The sequence below is a fragment of the Cavia porcellus genome, unplaced genomic scaffold (genome assembly GCF_034190915.1).
Source record: "Cavia porcellus strain 051 isolate PalLab524CR breed Dunkin Hartley unplaced genomic scaffold, mCavPor4.1 scaffold_19, whole genome shotgun sequence".
Classification (NCBI taxonomy): Eukaryota; Metazoa; Chordata; class Mammalia; order Rodentia; family Caviidae; genus Cavia; species Cavia porcellus.
The window spans coordinates 11,567,436-11,593,840 of NW_026947502.1; positions in this window are offsets into that span (position 1 = coordinate 11,567,436).

Genomic DNA, 26,405 nt, shown 5'->3' on the forward strand with positions numbered 1-26,405 from the left:
CAAAAGGCTTCAGGGTAGCTGTTGTTGATTCCCTATTATTCTGTTGTGCAGTCCTGTATCATTTTACTGTTTATTTTGATTGGCTTTATTCTGGTTTTTTTTTTTGGCTTGGTTTTACTCTCTAAAAATAATTTTTTTAAAAAAATGCTTCAGTTAGTGATTTCCTAGCTTGCAATCCTCACTAGCCCCAAGTAAATGAATTTTTTTGGTCGTGACTATGTTGACTTTTTTATGTCAGTGCACCATCCTTAAAACTTTATTTGCTTTTTGGACCAATCTAGAAACTGAAAAACTCCTTACTGAGAAATTCCTTGAATAATTTTGAACTTTTCTTTCAAATACAGGTTTAGGTACATAGGCATTCACACATAAAAATGGCTGTTTGCATATATATATATATATATATATATATATATATCATATACATTCTATGGATATCTATATAGATATGCATATAGATGTATACATATTGTATATGCATGCATTTCAATGTATACCAGTAAACTGTCCTTGAAAGAATATATAAACTGTTTAGAAAAGTAACTTTGAAGAGATAACTTCCTAAAGGATAAAAATAGGACTTTCAAGTTTATAAATTAGATATTTTTTGTACCTCTGAAATGTTGATCCATGTAAGTATTACCACCATTTTTAAAGTATACAAATTTAGGGCCTGGGATATAGCTCAGCAACACAATGCCTACCTGGCAAACACAAAGTTATGACTCTGATTCTTGGTACCAAAAAATAAAAGGCCAGTGGCAGCCATTCAACCTGAAGGAGAATCAAGAAGCCAACCCATGCCTTCCCCTGAGCCAGCGGGTACACAGGCTAGGAGACAAGAAGAGTAACACCACACACACACACACACACACACACACACACACACCAAGCAACCACCGGATTTGGAGGAATTCATGCTGAGATGATAGCAACTGATGTAAAAAATGTTTATATTGTTTGATGGACTTTATAGACTTAAAGCTGGTAGTCTGAGCATCTATTTGGAAGATAACATTATGCATTATAGCAACTGTAGGTGATTTCCTTCTGTTTTATTTTTTCAAATCCAATGATTTTTTCCATTTTATTGTTTTTTTATTCCTATATCTAGTAATTTGAGCAACTATTTTGAAAATAATATATAACAACGATTGTTAAATTCCTAGCATCTTGTTTTAGAATCCTATATTGCTACGGTTGTTGTTGTTGTGTAGTTTTTTTTTTCTTCTTGAGTTTTCTAGAGTTTTTCCCTCTTAAAAAAAATGAAGTATATATACTTACCACTTAAAAATTACGCATTCTTCTGTTATACCTCCATCGCCAAGATTCAAGAGAGACCCTCTGCTTCTTCCAAGACCTTTAACCATTTCTCTGATCCAGCATTCTCTTCCTTTCCTTCATGCTCTGTCTGGAGACTATGAGGCCAAAGCTCTCTCTGCCCTCTGTCCCTTCCTATCCAGTCTCTCATTTGTTCAGGCCCCCTGCACAAATAAAGTTCTTCGCCGTGGCCCTCACCCACTCTTCCCTGCTCTACTTTTCTTTATAGTATTCATCACTCATGGGTGTCTTTTACTTCTTTTTATTTTAAAGAGGGAAAAACAGAAAGTCAAGAAACAAACAATTAAAAACAACAACAAAAGCAAAATGACGATAGCAACAACCAAACAATGGTGATACAGGATTTCAAAACAAGATGCAGAAATTTAACAATGCTTGTTATATTGCATAGGGTTATCCTCAAAGTATTTGCTCAGGTTGCCAGATACAGGAATGCAAGATTGATCACACAATATAAATTCCCTTTGAGCAGTTACTTTCCCTTTTACTCTGCCTATTGTAACTTTTATATTTTACTTCCTGTCTGGATCATTGCTTATCTCCCTCCAAAAGACTGCTCATGAAGGCAGGCATTCTTGTCCATCTGTGCACTCCTGCATCCTTAGCACGATGCCTGGGACTCCTATTAATATCTGCTAAAGGAATCAGAAGGACACGGAGTACAGGAGTAAGTAAGTGATCACTCAGTGGTAATCTGGGATCATTCACTGTTTTGCTGGCACATATGTGAAGAAGAATGATGAGCAGAGAGAGAGACATATTCCCTGTGGCCACCCAACCCCTCTGGTGAGAGCCAGGGGGAGGAAGAAGTTGCTGTCAAGGCAGGGCATCTCTTCTATGTCAGCCACCTCTATCTACTTCTAGCTTGCAACACTTGTTGCAGTGAGAGTGCATGAAAAATGCTGGAAAGTGTGAGCTGGAGATGAGGTAAGTTTGAAGGAGAAGGTACATTATGGCTGGAGACTGCAGAAACAAAGGGAGGAGAGTTATCTCATTTCCAGCAGGTAAATAGAGCACCGTGCACAGCTAGATAATGAAAGGGAAGGGGGAAACCTAGGCAAGAACAATTTTAAATGGTAGTTGGAACTTTACCGCACCTTTTGGGTTAGGCATAGAAAAGGTTTCAGAGGAAGAGGTTTAACAATCTTTTAAGGTCTAAATATACCCTTAGTATAATTGCATGTAAGCGATTTCTCTGAAAAGCTATTGAACCATCAGATAACCCACTGAGCTCTCCTTTGAACCAGGCACTGTGTGAGGCCCAGGGCAAATGATGCCTGCACAGAGTTTATGTGCACAAAATCAAGTCATCCGGACCACAGATGGAGTCGTCTCAGGCTGAGATTTGTGATCTGCAGGAAAGTCACTGGGTAAACCTGGGGATACTAGGATGAGGACGCTCATGGCGGAAAGTTGGGCAGATGCCCCAGCCCTCTGCTGTCTCCCTGACTTATCTTTGCATTTTGGTTGCTTGCTGCTCAGCATGACTCTCAGCACAGCAGCAAGGACCTCATCTAGTGGCCTCTTAGAGCTGCAGAATCTCAGGCCGCATCCCCCAAGTCCTGAACCAGTCTGCACTGTAACGAGGCCACCAGGATTTGTGTGCATACTCCAGTTTGAAAACTGCTTTTCAGGACCACTTCTGCCTGCCTCTAAAAGAGCAATACACAAGTGCTTCCTCCCACCCCATCATCCAGTACCAGGGGCTGAGCGGAAAGGGTGTTTTTCCCAGGGCCTCCGATGGGATTGACCTCCAGAGCGCACTGAGGAAGCTGATGAACTTGTCTGCTCCTTTCCCCTGCACCTCTCAAAAAGTTGGTGCAATTTTCCTGTGTATCTCGGGGTGATGAGAAGACAGGTCATCTCCTTTAATGACATGTTTTGTGATTCTCTGTGAGAGACATAACATTTGGCTCTAGGTACTTATTTGATCACAGGTGTTACCATTTAATCCTTTAATTACAAATATTAGTAGATGGCCTCCAGCAAAGAATATGACTTCCAACCACATGAGGAGGCAATTTGTATGCCAAGCCCAGGAATCAAGGTGTAAAGAACCAATATTTTTGAGAATGAGCTATAAATATGGTTTGATTAGTATCTTATGGAGCTGATTCTGAGAGCACAGAGTTTCCTTTAGCTATGATAGGTATAGTAGTAGAATTTTAAAAGATCTCATACTCTCCCCAAAACACTCTATTTGTTTGTTTACTTATTTGTTTTATGTGGTCCTAGGTTTGAACTCAGGATTTCCCACATGCCAGGCAAGTATTCTACCAATGATCGACATCTGTACCCTCCTATTATAGTTTGGCAGGGTCTCGCTAAGCTGCCCAGGACTTGGACATTCAGCTCTACCTCAGCCTTCCAAGTAGCTGGGATCACAGGACTGTGCCGCAGGGCCTGCCTGGCTGGGAACACATTCTAATTTTAAAAACTCTTCCTATATAGAAGTCCCTCCGTGTGCTGGACTTGAGACTCTCTTGTGGTAAATTAACTCCCTCTGTCAATGCTCTTTCTTGATGATTAATTCTGTCCCTGTGCACATTATGATAGCCATTTTCTCTCTTCTCTAACTCTAGAAGAACTCTTGACTAACAGTACACCAGAAAAACGAAGGTAGTGAACCAGGTATCAGATGATTTCCAAACTCGCGTCTTTCTTTAGGGTGAACGATCTTTCTTTAAGTGAACGATTGAGCTCACAATGCATTTTTTTCAGTCTATTCAGATCTTCCTGGATGTGACAATTCTTCTTCCTGAGCTTACTTCTTCCTTCCCCATCAGCCCAATTCAAGTCCTTGGAGCCCACTGGCTTCAGCAGATGGCTCCATGGCTGAGTCTGAGACCTGCTCCCACTGACAAACCTTCTCCACCCATAAAAGAGGCCAATTCTCAGGGATGGGGATCCATACAGTTGCTTCCTTCCCTTGGTGGCTCCTTCCTCATAAATTCACAGCAGAAAATTACCCAGTGCTGAAAAATGCAGGGGTCTGCCTTTCCTAACCGCTTGTAGGCCAAATGAGGTTAAGGGGGGATATTTAACCTTTGGGGGCGAGAATTTTCTCACAGTGAAGTGCAAAATCATTCTTTTCCCTAGATAAAGAAGTGACACCATGACTGATGACCCATGACCCGACCTGTGACTCTTCCAAGTCACCTTCCCTGGAATCAATTTGCTCAACCCAAATGACCTAGGCGAAAAGAAATTCAAGTTAGGAGAGAAGACATTCAGTGTATGAAACAGAGACAATAGCTCGTTCTCCTGGAAGACCCACATCTGGGCCACAAATGAACTTTTAGACTTGAGCCAGTTTATGTAAATGACAATAATTCACACAGAAATTCAGGTTTCCTAGTTTGTTTGAAAAACCTGGGGTTCTAGCTGTGTTAGGACCCCATCTTCTGGTTGCACAGGACACTGCGGACCTCAGACTTTCCTACTGTTTCCCTAACCAGTGACTAAAGTCAGTTACCGTTCATCTTTGTGCTTTGGCTTTTTTTTTTTTTTTTTTTTTTTTTTTTTTGGCTAGCATAGAAGAAATTTTCTCTAAATCAATATTGAGAAAGTAAAAGATATGAGGGAGGCCAATAGGAAAAATAAGCAGCGGCATATTTCTACAGGGGAAAAAAAAAGCCACTCTTGTTTACTAGGCAGTATCCACTTGCTCTTTATCTGTTCTAGCGATGTGTTTCAGAAGGTAGGGGGGAAGAATAGGTGGAATCCATCCAGCGCAGAAATCCACTGTCCTAGCTTCATAATAAGCCAGCCAGACAAGATGGTCCCTTTTGGTTTGCCCAGAGAGTCTAATATCGTGTATTGCAATGAAACCACCAAGTGCCTGCAAAGAACAAGGCATTCTGAGTCAGGTCCTGCCTGGGTAGGGAAAGCCAATACTGACACCCAGTGGTCCATTAACCTGCTCTCACTGTGTACCCTAAAATTGCTGAGGACTGGAAGGTGAGTCCAGGCTCAGGCAAACCTTCTTTTCTGTCCTAAATATGCAAGAAACAAATGCTTACTAAAAGTCAGTGATGTGTGAAACAAAATTAGCGTGCACCGGTTTGATTCTGAAGTCTCTGATGAAGATCTGCAGTATGTGTTTTGACTTGAAGGTGCCTGTTATATCAAGGCACGTGTATTCAAACGATGTATTTCTCTTACAATATAGAAGCAAATATGACTTTCCAGATGCAAGATTTCTTTTCCAGGGCATGCAATCCCAAATACCCTGCACTGTGTTATAATGATTTCTTTACTTTATTAATTAGTCTTCTAATGCTAAATCATAAGTATCTGAGATGAGGAGGACAGGGGCCCTGTTTGGCTAGTTTTGTGAATCCGCTAGCCAAGCCTCCAACCTTTAAATTTGGGGTCCTTCCTCTATGTCTAGTCCAGGACTGGCAGGAGAAATACATTTTGAGACCAGCACTTCCAAAGGGCTAAGAGTAACCAGTGTTTTAAAATCAGTGAGATTTAAAATATAACTTCTGGTGACATTTACTCTGACTATAGATTGAAGGAAACTGAAGGAGTAAAAATATATTTTAATAATTTTTATTTCATAGCTAGAGCCTCTGATTTTGACCAAACAAAAAAAAAAAAACAGCAATGGCTTGGTTTTCCAATCCTAACATAAACTGAGATCTCAATGCCATCCTGCAAGTCAGACTTCAGAATAAGGGAACTGAGAAAAAGGGGGAGAATTTAATGACACCTCAAAAACATAGAGATCATGCCTTTTTTTGTTTGTTTTTGGAAAAGATAATCCTGGTATCATGACAACAGACATTTAGGTAAAGAAAAATTAAATAGTGCCGTAGGCTCTTCCCTCTCTCATTAGCAGTGAAATAAAGGGAAAGATTAAAAAATAAATCAACCACAACCAAACAAGGAAAGTAAATGGTGTAATATCCAGAGGATAGTCACAAAGGAAGCATTTTAGTTCCATATCAATCCTCTAGGACATCTTGAGACTCCTGGACACATTCCATCATGTTCCCAAGTCCGGGAACAAAGACAAAGGGAATGTATACTTTTCATCTCCTGTGACCTCAGGGAATCACAGAAGGCCTGGGGTGGAGAAATGAAAATGGAAGTGAACAGCCAAATTGCTCTGCTCATCTAGAGAAGCACAGGCTACTGAGCCCCATGCTAAACTGCAGAAACTTCTAGAAAAAAATGATCCTCTAATTCATTAAGTGCAGCAATTCTAGGCACAGGGTAGAAAACAAAACCTAAGAAAGAGAATGAGAAAATCATGTCTGCAGTATAGACTGATGGCCCCCAGTCTCTCTCCTTCAACCCTCAACTCTGTAGGTGAGGTGGAACTGCTCCTGAGGTTTGCAGAGCAGCAAAGGCAGAGAAGTCTCAAATGATGGCAGAGTGGGAGCCAGGAATGTTTAATCAGCCTGTCACAGGAGGAGTGGGACATAGAGCAGCTCTTCTCCAGGATTGCAAGAGGAAGCGTTACCCAGACAATGGTCAAGAAAACAGGTCATGGAAAAACAATTTTAAAAAGTCTTGGTCTCACAGAAAACAATACATTAGAGTTGGAAATATACCTTGGTAGCTAAGTATTTCTGTAGCCTGTGTGTGCCCCTGGAACTGTTTACCTACAGTAACTGGAAAAAAAAAAATAACCCAAGCACTCAGTCCAATACGTAAGTTAGTGAAAATCATGTTACTTATATAGCATTGGTGCATGTGTGCAGTACATAACAATTACGTTCATCGTGGAGAGTTAGTGCACCTATGCAGCACACTTTATTTCCTCCTCTCCTCCTCTTTCACTCTCTCCTTCCATGCCATATTTAATTATCACGAGTTGTGCTGCTATAAACATGGGTGTGCATGGATCACTGTCATATGATATCTTTACCTCTTTTGAGAAGACAGCTTCAAGGGGAGAAACTAAATAAAGGGAATTTCTAGTTTAAATTTCTGGAGGGCTCTCCACACTGATTTCCACAGTGATGGTACTAGCTTTCATTCTCAACAGTGTACAAGGTTTCTCTTTGCCCCATAGCTTCACCAGCATTAGATATGACTTGAATGCTTCATGACAACCATTCTTTTTGGAGTAAGATGGAATCCCCTTGTTGCTTTACCTTGCATTTAAAGGCCAGAGATGTTGACCATTTTTTCAGCACTTATTGATTATACGTATTTCTTCTTCTGAGGAGTGTTTATTCATTTTAATTGGGCATTTTATGATTGGGTCTTTATTGGGGGAGGGTCTTATTCTTTGGAGTTCTCCAGATAACCTAGATATCATAGTCCTCTGTCACAGGAGTAGCTCCCAAAGATTTTTTTCCCCACTCTGTAGGTTGTTTCTTTAATCTATTCGTTGTGTCCTTGTCTATGTAGAAACTTTGAAATACTATTTGTTGATTTGTGATGTTACTTGTTGTTCACTTAGGATTCTGTTTAAAAAGTCTTCAAGAGTTTTATCTATTTTATCCACCACAGATTCAGTTTTTCTCTTTTAATATTTAGGTCTTTGATCCATTTATATTTATTGTGGTACATAGTGATAGATAAAGGTCCACATTCAATCTCTCTCTTGGATATAGCCCGTTTTCCCAGAAACACATGTGGAAGAGGTTTTCTTTTCTCCAGTGTATACTTTTAGCCCCTTTGTCAAAGATCAGATGGCTGACTGTATCTGGGGTTGTTTCTGTATCTTCTACTCTGCCCCACTGATCCACCTATTGTTTTTGTTTCTATACCATGCTGTTTTATCACCATAGCTTTGTAATACTTAAAATCCAAGACTGAGAGGCCACCTGCTTTGTTCTTGTTATCTAAATTTGTTTTAGCTACCCTGCATCTCTTATGGTTCCATACAAACCTTAAGATTGTTGATTTCTAACTCTGTAAGGAATACTGTTGGCATTTTGATTGGAATTGCATTAAATCTACATATGTGTTTGGGTCATATGGCCATTTTGACTATAATGGTTCTGCCTATTTAGTCTCAGGGCAAGTCTTTGCATTTTCTGATGTCCTCTTTGATTTCATTTTTCAGAGTACTGTAATTATAATTTTAGAGGTCTTTCACCTTTTTTGTTAGGTTAATTCCTAAGTATTTGATTTTTCCTGAAGCTACGGAGTGATACTGTTTTTCTAATTTCACTTTCTACGTGTTCATCATTTCTATAGATCAGGGGTGGTGGACCTATGGCAGATGTTTTACTTTGTTTTTCTTTTAAAACAAAGGATACTGATGTATGAGTTGTTTTCCTTCTAAACTGGAGCTTCAGTATTCAGGTTTAATTGCAGGGTTGTCAGTTTGTGAGCGATAAGTGGGTTTTAGGTTGCCGTTTGGGCACTTGGTCTGTAAAGAGGTTTGCCATCACTAGGGTAGAGAAAGGCTATTGATTTTATGTTACTACATTTCTGAATGTGTTTATTAGTTCTGGGAATCTTGTGGAATTTTTGGGTTTTTATAAGAGATCATGTCATCTTTGAATATTGGCAGTTTGATATCTTCCTTTGCCATATGTATCCCTTTTATTTTTTCTCTTGACTGGATGCTCCAGTAACCAGTAACGTTTTCAGTACTATGCTATATTGCACAGGAGTAGTAACAGAGGGCATCCTTGACTTGCTCTTGATCTTAAACACGAAGCTTTCAGATTTTTCACATTTAAAGTAATGTTGACAGGTTTGTCATAGATGACATTTATCAGATTAAGTTCTTCTATCATTTCTTTGGAGCTTATTTTTTAGAAACCATGCGTGGATGTTGAATTTCATCAAAGACATTTTTGCATCTATTGAAATGATCATGAGATTTTTGCCCTTGTTTCTGTTTACATGATGTATTGCATTTTTTATTTGCATATGTTGACCCAAACTTGCATCCGTGGGTTAAAGCTTACTTCATGGCAATATATGATCTTCTTAATGATTTGTTGTATTCTGTTTGGCAGTATCTTGTTGAGGATTTTTGCATCTGTGTTGATTAAAGACCCTGGCCTATAGGTTTGCTTTTAGCTTGGGTCATTGTCTGGTTTTGGAATCAAGGTAATGTTAGCTTCTAGCAAAGAGTTTGGAATAAGCCTTCCTTTTCAGTTTCATTAAAGAATTTGAGGCTTACTGACATTAGATCTTTCCTGAAGTTAAGAATTTGGCAGTGAATCCATTGATTCCTGAGCTTTTATCAGCAGGTTTTTTATTAGGGCCTCAATTGCATTGCCTGTTACTCAGTTGTTCATGATTTATATACCTTCTTGATTCAGATTTGGTAATTAATTTGCCTCTAGAAAGTTATTCCTTTCTTCTAGATTCCCTAATTTGCCATAGTACAAATTTTCAAAGTACCAATAATCATCCTGATTCCCATAGTGTCCATTGTGATTTCACCTTTTTCATTTCTAATTGCACTGTCATCCGTCTTTTCTATCTTTTGGTAAGTTTGGCTAAGGGTCTATTTTGTTTACTGCTTTGAAGAAGGAGCTTTTTGATTAGTTATTTGTATTGTTTTTTAGTCTCACTTGCATTAACTTCTACTCCAATCATTATAATGTTATTTCTTGCTATGTTTGAATTTTGAATGTTCTTGTTTTGTGATGCATCACTATGTATTTATTTTGACTCACTTGTTTTGATGCTGAGAATCACTGCTATAAACTTCCCTATCAGGAATGATTTCATTGTGTCCCATAGATTCTGAAAGGCATTTTGGCATTACTGTTTGATTCTAAGAACTGTCTAATTCTTTCCTTGATCTTTTCCATGACCCATTGATCATGTAAGAGTACAAATGAGAAAGAACTGATAAATAATAAAATGAAATCAATAAAAAATAATAACACAAGAAAAAAATAAAACAAGAACTAAAAACCCAAAACAAGCAAAAAGACAAAACCCAAAACCCATGCAGCTAGCACAGCACAAAGCTGAAGCATCTCCCCAACAGAATCTGACTTCAGGTTCCAAGCCCCCACCCACTGCGTGGTTTGCTTCATTACATGCACAGTAGCAGGAAGGCCAGCCTACATGGAGGTTCCTTAGGCCCACCTCCATCCTGAAAGCCATGCTTTGGGGATAGCTAATTGCAGGATCCTGTCTCTGTTCAGAGATCAGTTAATTTAGGGTGTGGAGGTTGTGGTCTCATTTGTCCAATAACTGTTTGCCTTGGACTTCCACCAGGAATCTCCTACTCCTGCTGCCCTGGCTGTAAGGTGAATCCTATGGTCAGTTTCATGGTTCCCCTGCAACACCAGATATCTGTGCCTTGCATACTACTGGAAGTCCTCCAGCCCAGGTGCCTTTGTGCCCTCTGCACAGTTCTTTTTCAGTCACTGTCCAAAGACCTTCACTTCAACCTGGGCAACTTGGTACAGCCCCCAGGTTCTGCAACAGGTTTCTTTTGCCAAGGTGGGTTGGTGGGTGATGGGTGGTGGGCATGGGCAGGGCTTTGTGCTGTGTCAGATCTTTCTGGTGGTGTTGAGGTGATAAAAGGGAGAGGCCTGCTCTGGTGGGTTCTACCGTATTACCCTTTCTCCCCATCTCCCAGGATGCAATCTGAGGCTCCCTGCCAATGTTGCCCAAGGCCCATGGTGTTCCAACACTCTCTGCCTAGGCTTAGGAGCTTCCCTTGCCAATGCAAGGGAAAAGTGGTTGGTGAGAAGGATGCTGCAGGGACACAGAACTCGCCAGGTTGGGAAAAGATGATGGGACAGGATGAGGTGCTGCTAGCACTCCCCTTCTCAACAGTGTCTCACTGGCTGAAGTCGGGGGGGGGCAACTGTAGTCACCTCCAGCACTGGGTTTCCTCTTCCAGGTAGGAGGAAGAGTACATGGGACCTAACCAAGGAGCCTGGCCTCTGTGGCTCTCTCTCCCTGAGGATGTGAGAACCAGTCCCAAGATGGTGTGTTTCCTAGGTAAAGGTGGAATGCTGGCACTGAGGACCAGAAGCAGCCCCGCTTTCCTTTCACAACCACCCTGGCATTTGACTGGATTAAGTGGATTTTTTCTTCTGGTTGACTCTATCTGGATATAGTGTTTGCCTCCCCCATTTCAGAATACCTGCATTATCCGGTGGCTCTCCTCTCGATTGCCTTTACACACCTCTGATTCTAGTTGGCCACCGAGAATCAGGTTATTCAAAGTCAATAAACACAAGAAATTAAACCTCTCAAAGTCTAGCTGATTAACAACTGAGGTATAATGTGGTGCAGTAGACCAATGGGAACAAACGAAAAATCAGATTAAAATAATACCATTTTCTAAATAATGAATAGATTAGAAATAGCAAGGAAGAGAAGAGATAGAATTGAAAATTACGTTCTAAACATAGAAGACAGAGATAATCACCGCAGATATATATGCCAGCAGAGCACAGATAATAGATATGAAAGAATAAATTGTAATTGTATTCCAAAGAGGGAAAAAAATCCCTGAAGTACTGTTGTGAATTGAATTGTATTCCTCAACAAGGTATGTTTAGTGTCTGTTAAAGGAATCATATTTGAGAATAGGGTCTTTTCAGATGTAATAAAAAAAAGTATCTCTGGGTGGAACTAATCCAGCATGACTATTGTCCTGATAAAAGGACACAGAGACTCAAAAAAGGGATCACCATGCGAAGATGAGGAGTCACACAAGAGGAAATGACCAGGAGAATATAGAGGTTAAGTAGCCAGAGGCATCTACACACCAAGGACACCAAGGGCACCAAGGAGCGCCGGCTCCCCGCAGAAGTAGGGGACCTGAAGCGGACTCCCCCTTCATGCCGTCATGAGCAGCCCATGCTGCTCATGTCCTGGGGGGAGTCAGTAGCATTAAAACTGCAAAGCATACATTTCTGTTGTTTTAAATGGATCTGTTTGTGGTGTATCACTGTGTTCTTCCCTGAAAATCGAATACAAGTAGCTGGTCAAAGGAGAAATTCTTTAAATGTACACTAATTGGATATTACAAATGAAAGGAATGAAATGAGAAATCCATACATTAACTGGACACATCATGTTCCAGTAAAATCTACAAGACCTGATTGACAGTGAACACTGTGACGTTAACAACTGACCTTCAAGAATGAAAATGTTGCCAACTAGGAGGTAGAAAAGGTGCTCATGGACTATTGTAGTCCAGGATCCCTTTTTTAAAAAGAAACAAAGGAGAGAAAACAAAAATTATTTTTGGTGAATTGATAAATCCAACCAACAGAGACAGAAACCAAAATAGGGCCCCTCACTATGGAGAAGCTAAGATGAAGCAACGTGGGAAGAGCACCGAATCGATTTAAACACGGCAGTAATAAGGACCTGAAGACAAATGGAAACATTATGTATCTTAATGATTTATAAAAATGAAAGTCATATTTTAAAAGATGGATAGGAACCAATAAATGCTAGATAAAATTGAAATATGTGATTTATACCCTATTGTTTCTCTAGTATAAGAAACTGAAAGAGCAAATATGATCCAAAATCTATAATAAATATTGTGTAAGGGTAAGAAACTGCTCAAAGAGGCAAAGTAACTGGGATGGAGGAAAAGAGGAAAGGAAGGAAGGGAAAAGGAAAAAGACATAAATTTGTGTGTGTATAAATATATATATATATATATATATACACAAACATACATTACATATACATATACATATATATATACACAAACATACATTACATATACATATACAAGATAGCTAAGATGACTATACTACTAATTGTATTAGTTCTTGGAAAGGAACAGTTAATACTCTTATTAGATCAACTTTACAATATGCAATATTGCAACCATTACTAAATTCCCATCATGTTTTGAAAACCTATACTGTTATTGTTTGGTGTTTGTTGTTGTTGTTGATTTGTTTGTGTATTTTGCTTTTTGTCTTTCTTTTCAGTGTCTTTTTTTCTCTTAAACAAAAATTTTAAAAATATGTGATTTAAAAACTAATGAATCCTAATTTTTAAAGTTTTTCCCTTAATTAAAATAAACATAAGAAATAGCTAAATAATTTTTTTTAAAGAACAGTAGTTACCATAGTGTCTGTCTTTTTCCTTAAAATATTTGGATAAAACTTCATATACTAAAAATTAGGATATATAGTAGTAACTCTTTTTGATCTCCTATTAACTTGTTTTGAAGTCCTGTAATACTCCCAAGATCTTGTTTTGACTGATTAGACTCTGTTCCATTCTGTGCGATAGTAGCAAGTTTGAAGGTATAGGCAACTAATTTGAAGGCAATAAGATTCACAAAGATGCCCATTCTGGTTTGACTATTGTCTCCTTTGGAAGTCCTGTAATGTTCACAATGCGTAAGTTTTATTGGTCTTGTTCTCCACTGTTTTGTCCGGCTTTATAATATCTAATGAGATGGACAATTCCTTTTAAGGAAACAAGAGACAATGTTGATAACCATTGTTGATGACCTTGTACTCTGTTCTACATCATGTGCTATGTCTATCCTTGGTTTGGACTTACAGCTTTGTTTTGCCATATTTGACTTTATTCTCTCCCCCCCAAGAGAGTAATGAGAACTGAGGAGTAATAAAATCCAAAATGTATAAATTTTGTTATAAAAAAGAGAGGGAGGGGAAAAAAAAAAGAGCTCTAACGGATATAACAACAAGTGTGTTTAGGGATGTTAAATAGCTGACTATATTAATGTTTTTGGATCATTGAACACAGCTGTTTGCAGTCTCTCCGTTTGAATGTCTACTTTGTATTCTTTGATACTGTGATTTGAGCAACTATTTCCAAGATGATATTATGTAATCTATTAACAGGTGATTTCTTACTGTTATGTTTTTTTTTTGTAGTTATGTATTATGTGTAACCTTACACTGCTTTGTTCTGTTTTGTGTTTTTCTCTTTTTCCTCTTAAATAAAAAAAAAATAATCATAAAAAAAAAAAAACTAATGAATCCAATAGATTTACATGGAGACAGTGTGGTAGACACTTGGAAACCAACATAAGTAAAACACAGTGCCTACCCTCCAAAGGCTTACAATCTTTTGAAAAAATAACTATTATATTTTAATATTTTATTAGATGCTTTTCATTAATGTTATCACTGCCATGCACAGCCTAGAGTGAAAGAGGCATCAATTGAGGAAATCACACATGGCCCATGAAGTCTTCACAAGTAATTGTTATTTTCATGCTATTTTTTATAGAGAAGAAGCATTTATCTAAAGTTTGTGGAATTCAACTTTACTGCAATATTTTTTTATCTGCTGAAGTCAAGTAAAATCAAATTTAAGTTTCTTTGTGAAAGAAAACAACCAAAAACAAGGGAAGAAAGAAAGAACAAAAAACAGGATCCAATTTCGACTCCACTGTTATGAGCTGTGTGACCTCAGACACAGCCTAACTTTCTGCATTTAGGACCAGTTGTTCCCATATTAGTTCCCCTTTGCTACTTCTAATTTTAGAGCCCCTGGATTATAGCTGCACACATGACTGTCCAGAGGATGACCACGTTTCCTAGGCCCCCTGGCAGCTGGTTTGACTGTATGACTATGCTACAACCCAGTGGGTTTAGGCAGATTGTGTGCAATTTCTGGGAAGTACTAGGCAACAGGATGTGTCCTGCCACCCCATTACCAGCAATGTCCCTATGATGCCTATAGCTCCCTCTCCTCAGAGCTGCCATCTACACAGCCAGACAGAAAGCTAAACACAGGGACAGCGGGGTCTCAGATCCATACCCAGCTGTCACCCCGGCTCCACTCTGCCTAAGTCTGGGTTTTACAAGGAGACAGAAACAAATGCCTGTCTGATTTCACACTGTGCTAGAATTTCAGCTATAGCTAAATCTAATCTTCATGGATACAAGTGACTTTCCTTTTTTTAAAGCAGCAAAAGCCCTTCATCTATATTAAAACAGTCACAAGGTAACTGTGGTTAAGCCAAGGTGAGGAATAAAGCCACGCTGTATCGGTGAGAAGGTTCTGCTCAGGAAGGAGAAACCACTTACTAGCAAAGCATGAGCTTAGATCTGATGAGACCTTGGATTGCTCTAATATCAGCGCACTCTTCCTAGTATCACATGGTTATCCCTCTGCATCCATTTCGCTGTTGACCTTCTTCTGCAGAATCTTTCTTACCTCAAGGAAAGTAAAAACAGTTTGATCCCTTAGCAAGTGTGAACTGCCGAAATGTTTTAATCATGTAAGAATGAAAAGGTCAGCGAGACAATGAGTACTTGTTTTACAAGCTGACATGCAATGTATGGCCAAAGAAGAAGAGAGGAATCGGAGAGAGAAGGCAGAGCTCATACTCAATTCAGAGGCTTCCCTGAGTTTCCACGTTCCTGGCTGCCTTTCAGCCATGGGTCTCCTGTCCCAACTCTCCCTGGCTCTAGGGAGATGATGGAAACTCAAAGGCATCCATTCAACAAATAACTGCTAAGATCTACATGGGAGCTCCTGTACTGGACACTGGGAATCCCATATGAGTAAGACACAGTCCTTGCCTTCCAAAGATTTATAATGTCTTGAAAAATAATTATCAGCATACATTATCAGCATCATCACAGCTGCTCACACTCTAGCATAACATAGGTATCGATCAAAGTGACTTTCAAAGACAACATGGATTCTATATAAGAACTCTAGAGGAAAAGAATGTTATCCCATTTTATAAATAGCAATAAGATTAGCCAAGGTCACACAGCTCATCGTATATGCTCCATCCAAGACTCACAACAGTCTAATGGAAACCAATGAAGTTTTAGTAAAAGAAATACTTTATAAAAAGATATGAGAAATAAAATGACTAAAAGGTACTGAAACTCCAGCATGAGTCCAGGTCAGCTGATTCCAACCTAAACACTGTGGTCAGCTTTACAGGGTGACGAGGGCTGGCATGTGCATAGGGAGAAGCAGACTGGAAGCACAGAGGAGCGGAAGGAGGCATGAGCGTGCTTACCGGAAGGACATCCATGCTAACCCCCACCTCGGGCAGGAAAGGTTCTGTGTGGAGAGACCTAAACACATTAACACCCTGATGGGGGTTAGAAGAGGGGTGGCAGAGGGAACAAAGATGAGGCATCTCTGTCTGCTGGCTTCTTCATTTCCAGAGGTGAGGTGAATCCTCCTGGCCATGCTTGATGTTTTCTCTGATCCAGGCACTGTCCTTGCAATTCATATCTGAAGATCTCCTGTATTATGTCCTTCTTGTTTGCCTCTACTCTCAACTCCTAACCACACCTTGTGAAATTATCTGGTGTCTGTGATTCTCCTTATTCCACTGCCACATCTTAGGCAAAGCCGTATCTCTTTCAAGTCTAGATAAGAGTTAACAACTACCAGCTAATAACTCAGCCCGCCTTCCCAAAACCCATGTGCCACACGAGACCATGGCCACAGTGCAGAAACCAGCATATCATTACCACACACAGAGCCCCAGTACAAACAGCACCAAACATGTGGATACAGTTGCCCTTATTAGCACTCAAAAGAAAGGCACATAATAACAGAGCTTTAATTCTTCCAACTTGGAAATATTAAAAAGATCATTCTTACTGCTAAAAAATATGTGAGGGAAGGGACACAACCAGGTTGCCTCAGGAGTATAGATTGATAAAATTATTACAGAAACCAGTTTGACAATGGGTATCAAGATCCTTTAAAAAGGTTTATTCCTTTCCCAGGATTTCTACTTCTAAGGGTTTCTCCTAAACGAATAATCAGACCCGAGTCCCAACACACTCATCTAAGGATGGTTTTCATAACAAAATTAAAAACTGAAAACTACATATCAAAATTTAATGATTTTTAAACATACACAAGTGACATACAGATACAGGAATACTGTTGAGAAAATAAAAATGATAATTTAAAGATACCTTTGCTGACAAGGACAAAAGCAACACACATATAAATATATACATGTGTTTATATTTACACACTTACACAGAATGAGAAACGCTCTAGACCTTAAGAAAGCATTAGAGAATGTTTCCATTTTTGCAAAGATGATTGTATCAGTAATTTGAGTGAATTCCATTCCCAAATCTTGCCACATGTCATAACTAAGAAAAATGTATTTTAGAACTACTAGATTAAAAAAAGAAAAAGCTAAAGTGAAAAAAACATAGTTCTGAGACTGGGGGGAAAACTTGTGTGGGTTCAAAGGAGACCCAGAGGGTCACCACCAAGAAACCTTCCTGCATAGATTTAGCCTCTTTTGCCTGGTTTCTCACAACCTGACATCGCACAGAACCCTTCCTCTCTTTCCACCTCTCACTCTTCAGCATCCAGCAGCGTCTCTCAGTCGTGCTTTTTTTCTCCCACTATCTTTTCCTCTCAGTCTCTTGCAAGCCAGTCATGGTCATCAGTGATTCACCAAGAAGTGAGAGAAAAGACAAGGAGAGGGCTGCTAGGGGAATTCCCCCAGAGCACGTAAAAAACCTAGGTATAAATCCACTGAATGAAGGTTCATAAAGGTCCTCATCTTCCTTGTCACGTGAGACTGGCTCAAACTTCAGAAAGAGAGAGAAAGCAGATGAGATGAGGAACTACCACCAGGGGCAGGGCAAAGGGAGGGATGGTTACAGTTTAATGGTTTACAGTATTTCTGTTTTTGGATGATGAACAAATATTCAATGATGAAAAAGCTTTGGAAAGAAACAGGAGTGATACTGCACAATATTATGCATGTTATTAGTACATTTTAAAAGGTTTGGGTCAGCAAATTTTGTGATTTATATGTATTTTTGCCAAAATTAACAAAAAGGGAAAAACACAAGGCTTGTTATTTTTGTCCCCTTACCCCTCCTTCCTGTTCGGAGTACAAACTATGAGGTAATAGGCATGAGGATGAAAATCTAATATTAAAGATGATAAAACATAAAGATTTAGTTTAAGGTCCTTAAATGAGCACGAAAAACCTCACAGTCAATTGAGTATCTCTAGGTTTCTCATTATGAAGAAAAAAAGTTCAAGGTTCTTGGTAACCCTCTAGTTTCTCACTACTAAATTCACTTCTGAGAGATATACTTCCTCTGCAGAACATCAAATATTAGCCTGGCATTTCATGCCTTCCCAGTCCCCCTTTGCAGATTGAACCCCCCATTTTCTCATCAACTCCTGACACTAGACGTGCCTTTGTCTAAACAGGGCACTGTCCTTCCTGCGTCTTGCCTTTCCTCCTGGTCATGTCTGCATGTCACGTCCTCCTCTACCATCTCCATTTAGCTGCTTTTCACCTCCATCTCACCAAGAAAGACTCCAAGTTCTCCCAGTGAAAGGTTTAAAATTCTACATGCTCGAAAACTCTGCATCCATTATCGCCAGCATCTAATCCACTGGCAGATCTGTTCAGATCTGCTTTCCTCCTCCATCCCTGCTTAATCCCGTCCAGCAATGGTCAGTGACCAGTTGCAGCCTCTGCAGCGTTCATAGGGAGATCCAGCACAGCTTCCGCCTGGCCTCTTTAGTCTATTCTTACCTCCCTCCCTTCAGTCAATGTCTAACACAGATGCCAGAATAATCTTTTTTAAAATACTGTCAGATCATGTCACTTCCTGGCTCCAACCTTCCAGATGGCTTTCCAACCCACTTAGAATAAAATTCAAATTATCTTCCCTCGACTACCAGCCCATCTGTGATGTGGTCCCTGTCTGCCCCTCCAAACTTAATTTTTATCCCTTCCACTACTCGTTCCCTCGAATCTGGTCATCTTAGTGTTCTTTCCCTTGAATATGCCAACCTAATTCCAGCCTCGAGATATTTGCACTTGAGGTTCCCTCTGCCTTGAATGATCACCTCTGAAATCTATTCATAGCTGGTCCCCTTGTTACTTAGACATCTTGTTCAAATGTCACTCGCTCAGACAGGCTTCACCCAACCACCTTATCTGAAAGAGATACCCAACCACCTTATCTGAAAGAGATACCCAAACACACTCATCTTCATTGTGCTTTGTTTTCCTTCAGAGCATCAATCCCTCCCTGAGCTGTATTTTAATTTCTGTTTACCACAGGACTTCCTCTGCACTAAAACACCTTTTTAGGGTACAGGTCGTGTTTGGTCTCCACTGTATTCCTAGGAGCCACCACACTACCCACCTCATCGCTGGCACAATGTCTTTAACTTGTTCTGTGTGTTTATAATTTCTGTGCCTGCTTCACGATTAACAGTCTGTGTGCATTTGCAGCCTGACATCACACTGAACCTTTCTTCCAACTCTACCTTGTCCTCCATGCAATCCTCAACCCTTGTCCCTGAAGTTCCAAACATGGAATACTGGTAAATAATTATTGATCATTTGTTTTGCAAGTTTCATTTTAAGGTTTTCAGGAGTCCTTTGCTTAATCTATGATTTTTGCCAGCCAAATTGTCCTTTTACCAATAGTTATTATTCCACACAAAAGTAATAACTTAATGCCTCTTCTTTCCATTTAAACAAGATTGGCTTTAAATTTTAAATAAACAGAAACAACAGTATTTAAATCAGCTGAATGTAGCAATCACAGGTTTGTATATATCAATATTAGTGAACTAATCTGCAATTTCTGCTGCAAATCATTCCTCTAGAAAGTGTCGTCTAAATTTCTACATTTCCTGAGAGTACTACTCTTCTGCCACGTTATGGTTCACCTTTATCAAAATACACGATGAGGCTTAATTCCTCAAGAGGTGCTGTCTGGATCATGAGGGCAGCGTCCTCAAGCAGGGACTACTGTAGTTCCCGAGAGCTCAGGTCAGTCATCTGGGGAGCAGGCTGTTACAAAGCACCCAGCCTACCTTTCCCCTCCTCCCTTCCACACGTGTCTGCTTATCCTTTTGCGTTTCTATCTGAGATCTATGTCAGTTTTCCATCACTGCAACAAAATACTTGAGACTAGCAATTTAAAGAGGAAAGGTTTGATTTGGCGCATGGTCTCAGAGGTTTCAGCCCAAGGCCAGCAGGCTCCATTGCTTTTACGCCCCTAGTGAAGCAGAAACCTCATGACAGAAGGCCTGATAGAAGAAAGCTGCTCACCTTCCGGCCCAGGGAGCAGAGAAAGGGGCAGGCAAGGGACTAGGAGGTGCGAGTCCAGAAAAAAACATCTTGTTCCAGGGTGTGCTGCAGTGACAGACAGACTTCCGCCACTAGGCCCCACCTCCTGCCGCTTCCTCTACCTCCCAATAGGCCAATGGATTAATCCATGGCCAAGATGGGCATTCTCAAGATCCAATCGTCTCTGAAAACTACTGCACTGAGGACCAAGACTTTTGGGGACATTTCTTACCCAAATGTTGACACGTGGATTGTCAGAAGCTGAGCAGATAAAGCTCTGGATTTTCCAGCCTCCAGAAGAGTGAACCAAAATAAACCTCTCTTCTTTGTAAACTTTCAGTCTCAGGTGTTCTGTTATAGCAACAAGTAAGATACCAAGATACCTCCTAGCATTATCCTCATTCCAGGGAGGAAATCAAGGTTGGCATCCATGATGGAATTTCTGGTGACTAAAATTTTCATCAGCACAACCATTTTAGAGTTTCCTTAATGTTTCCCTTGGGTGAAAGAAGAAAGCCCCCAAAGCCTACACACAATGATTGCAACTATATGACACTCTGGAAAAGGCAAAAGCACCAAGTCAATAAAAAAAAAAAAAAATAGAGAAATGTACATAATACCATTAAATATAATACTTAAACATGCTTAAGCGTATGCATTTTAAACATAGTTTCTAAAATGGCAAAAAAGTGACGGTCAGGTTCAGGTGAACAGGTAAGGGAAAGGTGTATGAATCACAAGAAATTTTTAGGGTAGAGAAATTATTCTGTGAAGTAGTGTAAAGATGGATACATCATACATGCATCAAAACCCACAGACCTTTCAAACAAAAAGTGAACTCTAATATATACTGTGGACTTTAGTAAGAATGTATCAGTATTGTTTCACCAGCTGCACCAAATGTGCCTCACTAATGCAAGATGTTACTAACAAGGGGCTCTAAAGGGAGGTGGAGAAATAAAACAGGAACACAGGTATGGACACAGTACTTTCTGCTCAATTTTCTGTAACCTAAAACTGTTGAGAATGAAGGAAGAGAAGAAGAGGGAGCAGAAAAGAGCAAGGAGGAAGAAGAAAGAAAGGAAGAGAAGAAAAAGAGGAGAAAAAAACACAGCTCCAAAGGGAGCTGTGTCAACTCAAACAGAAGTTTTTATAAGTCATTAATTAAATTTATATATTTAGGATGGCACTGTCCTAGTTACACAGAGACACACTGCTTCTCAGTTCATGGGCGAGCTCTGTATTTAATAAGTATTCTTAAATACAAAGCAATTGGGGGTGATATTTATGAAGTACCTACACTAAGGTAGGTGTGTATATACTTTATTTTTTTTGTCATCTTTTTCAAACAGGGATTCACTGTGCAGCTCAGGCTGGCCTTAAACTCACTTTGTAGACCAGGCTGGCCTAGAACAAGTAGCAATCCTCCTGTCTCAGCCTCTCAAATGCTGGGATTACAAGCATGCACCATCATACCTAGCAGTATAGGATTCTAAATATAAGAAACAAAATGTTTATTCTGAATCATCCTTGGGAATAGAAAAGAAAATATTTCCATGGGGTTTTCCCAGTAGTTTTCTTCAGGGAACAGAGATCACTTTGCTCCTGTTCTCCCTAACAATCTTAGACGAAAGGATTCTTCTCTTTCTCATCTTCCTCATTTTTATGGATTCCTTGGCTCTTCTCTAGAGAAAGAAGATAATTTCTCAGAGCAGAGGGCCGCATTGTTATTCATCAGGTAAACCATCTGTAACAGAACAGCAATACCCTGCTAATGTAAATTTCATACACAGCTTCCAAAAGGTTAAACAATGCCGCTTAGCTCTACTGTGCCTGGAAAGCAAATGGCAGAGAGGCTCTCTGCCTTGTTCCAGGATGTCCTCCTGCAGAAAGTTCTCTCAATAACAAAGACTTGTCTTGCACTTGGGAGAAATGTTCAACCTCCTGTAACAGTCAGTGTTTCCCAGAAATTAACAATTCAGAGCAGGCAAACAAGTCCCATCCAACTTTCTTAACTAAGACACACAAGTTCACAGGTATAGGACAGGAGAGACGCACAGACGAGAACATTTTCAGGTTTGCTCCATGGAAACATGCTTTTAAACAACTCTCTTGAACATGCTTGCTGAGCATCATTATTCTCTGTCACTGATCCTTACGTGTTCTGCCTCCACTCTCACCCATTCTGTCAGTGGCATTTGCTGAGTGCCTACTGTGTACCAAGTGCTGTTCCCTTCCAGTTGCTGGGGGCATGATTCTGAGGAATTTTGTAACTCCTTTGCCTCCCAAGAAGTTCATATTGTGGGCAAGGCAGACTGTAAGCTAATTTCAGATTGTGGAGAAATATGAGCCTGGGTGATGGCATGGCTGAGGAATGGTGGTGATGACTCATTGGATGGATAGATTTTAGGCAAGTGGGTCAAGAAAATCCTCTGTCAAAAGGGAACCTTTGAAAGGAGACTGAGATGAAGAGGAAGCAAATCATCTAGAAAATGCCTCTTCCCCAGGCAGGAAGAAGCTCACAGGTTTGGAAGGTGACTGGAGTGACCAGACAGAGGAAGGGTGGGAACAAGTGTTGGCAGAGGGCGGGTCATGGGGAAATTTGTAACCCATAATAAGGATTCTATTTGTTTGCTCTGGTTCTGGGGATTGAAAGCAGGGCCTGTGCACTGAGCTACATCCCCAGCTCCCCTCCCTTTGAGACAGGGTTTCTGTAAGTCACTCAGTTGCTGAGTCTGGACTTGAACTTGCAAAGCTTCCATCTCAGCCTCCCAAAGTGCTGGGATAATGGGCTTATACCACCAAGCCCAGTTGGGTTGTGGGTTTTGTACTATGGCTAACAACCAAGTATAAAACTTTTATTTAGTAAAGTTATCTGATCTATGCTTGGATTAACAGTATATGATATGCAGAAAGGAATGTAGAAGAACAAGACTGGAGAATAGGAGACCCTGGGGGAAGTGGACTAGATGAGAGGGGCTAGCATGATAGGGCTGTGGTGTCGAACAGTCGGCCTATGTGTGCCCGAACCAGGGGAATTTGAACCCATTTTGCTCAGCCTCTGATGCAAGCTGGCAAGAGGCTGACTGAGATTGTGAATGGGGTCTTTTGATTATCCACCGCAAAGGAACACATCTTACCCTCTACATAAAGGTGACAGATCTCAGGGGGCAGAGCTCTTAGACTGACAGTCCCAGTACGATGCAGAGAAGAACCATGATAGAGAAAATACTGCAGAAAGTGACTCAAGAATAAGACTTGCAGATGGATCTGGGTAGAGTAAATAGAAAAGAATATTAACACTCTGCTTTTGGGCTTGGGCATCAACTAGATGATCATTTTCCTGAGATGGGGAATACTGGAGGGAATAGATATATAGGACTAGAAAACCAAAAGTTTTATTTCAAACATGTTAATTTGCAGTATCTCTTCAAATATACAAACTATGGATAATCACATGGGGTAACGTTGGAAAAGAAGAGAGCAGATTCAAGCCTATTGGAGAACATCTGGAGACCAGACAGGGAAAAGGAGCCAGCAGACTTCCTGACGAGTAGATAGCATGCACACATACACTGACACAAGACACAAAGAGCATTGGGTTCAGAAATAGTGGCTTGGAAGGTGGACTCTGGGGTTGTTCACTTGGTATAGATTTTATAGCTCCTTTTCAATCAGAGGCTGCCATGTAAATCTAGGCACTGGATCATCTACAAATTTAATTAACTGTATTTGTGCAGAATCTCAATTCGACCATAAAAATTTAATGCTTCATATAGTTGAAGGTTCAATGACCTTTCTTTTTAAAAAAGAGACAGATGAAATGGCCAGAGATTAGTTTTCCCAGTCACCCTTAATATATCAGAGCTATAAAGACAACTGAGGAGACCAGATGCTGCAAACACCAGCTTGAATGTTGGATAATATACAAAGTTTAACTATCTTCCATCAAAATCTCCTTAAGAAATAATTTATCTTCATTAATTAATTGTTTGCTCCTAACTGGTGCATCTAACTAGTGTCTCCTGAAGCCAAGTACCTATATTCAGTAGAACCACTGTATCACTTGCTAATACCCTCTCCCCTTTAAATACACACAGATACCATGGGTATTTGCTAACAATACTCTTCATGAGGCAGGCACCCTAAAATAAGCTGATCCAGATCTATAAATACATATGAGATCTGATTGAAAAACATATTGGGTACATAAATTTTAAAAGTTAGTACCAAATAAGACACATTGCCATTGATGTCCCAAACACATTTATTTCATCATTCTTGCTACTTTTAGAAGCAGTTCTGGAAGCTCTTTCTCGTATTTTCAGTTGGTACTGTGGGGTGTCTTGAATCAGCTCAAAGTGTTACTTCTCATAGTCATTTTGACTTTGGGTAGGAGGCCCAACTTGCCAGATGTGATGAACAGGGTAGATGAGGTCACATCATAATAATTTACAAGTCTGCCTTTGCAACAGCATTCACTATATTTTTGATCAACTCTCGAAAAGGCACTCACTAAAGAACACTTTCAGAACTGCTTCAGAAAGTGGCAAAAACAATAGTGCAGGTGTATTTAAAGTGAGGCAAACTATTTTGAGGGAGCTCGATGGCTGTGTGTCTTTAGTATAATACATGTTTTAAATTTAAAAATTCACATTTTTTGATCATCCCTTCTATAAAGCCTATGGTGGATTTATTCACACTGTTCGATCATCTAATTTAAAAAGAACTACTATGACAAATACTAGACTGGGGTTTTAGCCTTAGCTTCTATGGAGGTCATTCCTTATCTAGAAAAGAGGGAGAGCAATCCCTACTCTGGCTGTTTCACAGGAAAGCTGAGAAAACTAAGTGAAATCAGAATATGTAAAGACAGCTGCCATTTCTCCTACCAGGATATGAAGAGTCAGGTACATAACAAAATTCAGGGTTGTTCTGAAATATCTCACTCTGTGATTACTGGGAATAATTAAATGTGTTTGGCAGACCCAACACCGGTGCACACCAAAGCCTGTGTGCCTTTGCACCAACAGAGTAGTCCACTGATAGATACTCGTTTTTTTTCTGCATGCAGTTCCTTTGTACTCATTGAAAGCTGTCAGAGATCAATTGTTTGAGTTTTTCAAAATAAGGGGAAACTAAAGCCAAGGAGGTGAAATGCCAAGCTCCCAGTTTTACGGTATCTCTCTCAGTTGAAGTATGTATGTCGGTGAAGTAAGGAACTTAGAAGAGAGAACTCATTTTAAAATTGGTTTATAGCAGTGCTCACCTACATGGTTAGGGAGAAACAGGGTACGACCTCCATTCGCTCTGAACAAATTGACTTTTAGGACACTGTGTATTCCAGCCCTGCATAAAATCAGGGAGAAAAGAAGGTCTCATGTTGCTAACAACTACAAAATATTGGAAAGTATCTCTTGGTTTAGGAGAGTGGACAAACTGGCTTGGCCCATGCATCATGGCAGAGTCATCTGTGAGCTGGAACACTATCTGACTATTAATATCTTCAATGAGGACACAGATCTATAAAGTGCCAGCTTCCCACGGCTCCTCTGTGTTTTATACCAGTGTACTTCCTCAGCTAGGATACTTGACTGGCCCCAAATTATCCCTCTTCCTCCCTTCTGCCATGTCTTTTCAAGGAATTCTGTGACTCTTTTAAGCTCTTATCTCCATAATTAAAACTGTAATTTGACTGCTACAAAATATAACAGAAGCTTGAAAAGAATGTATTTCATGCTCACAGCAGCTTGAGAGAAGGAGTCTAGGGACCATCGTGCATTCTGCAGAGGCTGGGAAGAGTGTTCTTCCCATCTCATTGACCGTCTCCATCAATCTGCCTTTAGGCTTCCATGAGCCAATGCATAGGATTCCTAAAGAGATAGTGGCTAGTGGGAAAAGCTATTAGTTCATCCTGCAACTTCTCCTCTAATAAGTATTAAACACTGAGTGCAGGCAGAGATTAGGGAGTAAGCTTCTAACTATCCTATAAAACTCCCAGGCATGTGCAAACCAGCTTAACATTTACTTTTTGTATAAGGAAACCAACAGGGGAGGAAAAGATTATAAGTAGGAAAATAAGGTTGAGTGTGAG